This window comes from Myotis davidii, unplaced genomic scaffold, assembly GCF_000327345.1.
Source record: "Myotis davidii unplaced genomic scaffold, ASM32734v1 scaffold348, whole genome shotgun sequence".
NCBI lineage: Eukaryota > Metazoa > Chordata > Mammalia > Chiroptera > Vespertilionidae > Myotis > Myotis davidii.
This window is the reverse complement of record NW_006298965.1, coordinates 632,300-635,537: the sequence shown is the minus strand read 5'-3', so window position 1 is coordinate 635,537 and position 3,238 is coordinate 632,300. Positions and strand designations below refer to the sequence as shown.

At 39.2% G+C, this 3,238-nt stretch overlaps 1 protein-coding gene across 1 annotated transcript in view; it reads left to right on the top strand.

Moving 5' to 3' along the window:
• C6 (complement component 6) overlaps positions 1 to 3,238 on the top strand; it is a 44,343-nt gene that overhangs the window by 20,217 nt on the left and 20,888 nt on the right. The gene's annotated exons all lie outside the window — the stretch shown is intronic.

The following is a 3,238-nucleotide window of genomic DNA, read 5'->3' as shown; positions in this document are numbered from 1 at the left end:
TGTTTCTGGCCTTTGTTTACCATCTGTATTTGATACAATGTTGCGTCCGGCTGGCTGAAGCCCGCTATGTAGTTACTTAGAGTTGCAGCTGAGAGACCAGCAAGTCAGGAGGGGAAGGTTGGAGTCCTCCGTCACTGAAGCAAGCAGGCCTCATGTTTGCTTCAAGCTGCCTGTCTGCTGGCCGCCATCTTGGCTGGCAGTTAATTTGCATATTGCCCTGATTAGCCAATGGGAAGGGTAACGGATGTACTGCTAATTACCATGTTTCTCTTTTATTAGATAGGATAAGTATAGCAAATTCACTAGCAGCCAGTGGTGTTTTCCTGCCTACATATAAAATAATAATGTACACCTTAGCCTTTAAATAAATCTTGTTTTCTCAAGTATTATCTTAAATTTCAAATATTAATTATTAGTACAGCTTAAGTGCCTTTGAAATAATTTGTTTTCAGACCCCTGTGGGAAATGGCAGAGGATCCTGTGATGATTCTACCATGTGTCTCTTGAAAACATGGCTAAGACACTGAGTGGTAACAAGAATTCAACTGACCAATTCCCCCAAATAAGTCACAATTCTTGATCATGTAACTTTATAAAGAAGGAACAAGGGATTTGTTGAAAAATGCAACACTGGTGTCAATGGAGTGTCAATTCCTCCGTTCGTACATCTCATATCGCAAACACGAATGTCTCCTGGGGCTGCCCTGAATTCTTTCGATCCTTAGGTGACCAGAGATCCCACCTGGTCAGCTTCCTAAGAGAGGAGATGGGACAAATGTCTTTGAGAAATAGTTTCACTAAAAGTTCTAAAAGATTTCACCTGATGGAGTTACTGAAATCGAAAAGGTTTATGTTGTGATGCGCCCTCCACACCGCCTAACCTCCTGTTTTGTCAGCTCTCCTTCCCACTGGAGCAATGCTTGCATGATGAATGTGATGTCTCCTGCCACAGAGACTAGCATCAACATGAATGCTGGCAAAAATCGTTGGGGGGAATCTCTGGCCCTTGACTTGTTTTCATTCACCCTTGAGATGATTTTGTTCTAGTTACCGCGGCTATGGCTCAGAGAATAATTTCTCGCTTGATGAGCTGGACTCATCGCCCATTCAGAGCAAAGCCTCCAAAGACTTAGAGATCAGGGCAGGTAAAGAGCGATGTGAATCTTTAATCAACCTTCCAGCGTTTTAATAGCTGAAGCCCCATAAGCAAAACGAAGAGTGATGAACTATCCTTCCCTATTGGAACATTCCCGCCTTCCAGCTCTTTCTCTGTAAATGGAGATAGAGAGTGACACATAATAAGGGAAAGAAAGGGAGTTTGAGATGTGGTAGGAAACTGGAAATATATCATCATACACACCTGTGTACACATACACAAACACATACATACACACACTATATGTATGTATGTATATGTATACTTAATATGGTCAATAAAACATATTCTTATATTCAATGTTCTTAAACATAATATATATTCTTATGTTCAATTAGTATATATACTTATTTATTTCTCTGAGTCACAATAACACTATTGGCGCACAATCTTAATTGTGGTTAAGTTGAAGCACCAAGACAGAAACAAAATTTAATGAAATAGAATTCTCTAGGGGTTGTGCTTACCTGGATTTGCCCATTGTCTAGATAAATATCTATTCTGGCCTCTTCCCTTTTCTCTCTTTCTATTTGTTCTCCCTTGAGTTAGCCATGACATGATACCAGAGTACAGGCTTAGTCTTTGTTTGCTTTATTCAATAAGAATCATAACCCTTGTCATTCCTTTCAAAACACCACGACTTGAGTATTTCATAGCACTTTGTCTCCCTCAGGAAAAATAAACAAAATTCAATTGCTTTTTAGTTGCATCCTTTGATTTATTCCCCTATTGTTCCGGGTCCCATAGTCCATTTTAAACCTTGAATAAAAGTTGACATTGCTTCAGTGTGCAAGGTGAAAAGAATTTCAGGAATTCAGTGAAACATTAAAGAATTAAAATATCATAATAGGCAAGATGGTAATTTTAAACTCCTTTTGTTGAGAAGTCATTTTCTGCTTTTAATTTGAGCAGAAAAATTAATTGCCTCACTAGTTATCGGTATGACATTTTCAACTAGCACTATTGGCCTTTGTCCAGTCAAAGTAGCTTAAGTACATTTCTAAAATACTCATCCCCACACCCCAGCAGAGGGACACTCGGGTTTGAGGGGTCAAGTGCTACAGCATCAAGTTGCCTCTTGGTCATTGTGGGTAGAGGTCAGGCAGCAAGCTCTAGGATCTGCTACAGGGAAGAAAAGGCTTATACAGAAATTCACTGATGAAGCCTTGATGTTTTAATCACTGTATGACCAACACCATGGCTCAAAAGAGGGATTCTTCATTCAAATCTTCAAGGATTCTCCTCTAACCCTCAGAAAACCATAAGCTTTAACTAAGCTTATGGTTAATTAATTTTGTTATCATTAATGAATTGTACACATAACATTTAATTTTAACTTACAAATAATCAAAACCTAACCAAAAAAAATAAGAAAAGATTGGAGTTGTTGCTATAAGGGCATTAAATTCCTAATGTTGCCTAAACATTTGACTCACCCACTTATAGGAACAATACTATCAGGAGAAAAGTGACTTATGTTTATTCAGCTTGATCAAAATAGCAGTCTTTTCCTTCTAAACTTAAAGATACAAGGTAAGCATGGGGACTTCAAATCAAGAACTTCTTACAACTTCTAATGCATCTCTTCCAATGTGTCAAACTATTGAGAAAACTACTGAGAAAACTGAAGTGGGCACTCCACATGCTCCTCCACTCAGCCTCATTTCTCAGCAATCTCTCCTTCAGGTTTCAGGTTTAGCATCTCACCAACTGTGCCTCAAGCTCTGAACACACTCCTTCCTGCCTATGGTGACCTGCAACCCTAAATATCAGTATTTGATAAACAACTTTGCTTTAAGGTGCTTAAGGGCTGATATTAACAGCTCTATCTCTTGTGTGCTTGTGTTTTGCAAGGCAATGTTTAACTAAACATCAAAAAACCTGGATTCTAAAATTGATGTTTCGGGTAGCAGGTCAGGTGGCTTGGGAAGCAGTTAACAAAAAGGAAACATGGATTCTCCTCAAATGACCCCAGGTAGGCAGTATCACACAAGTGTACAAATGGCAAGATCTGTTTCCCTGCACTGTGCCCGTCAACCCCTGACATCCACATTGATGGTGAAGACATTGAGGATAGGGAAG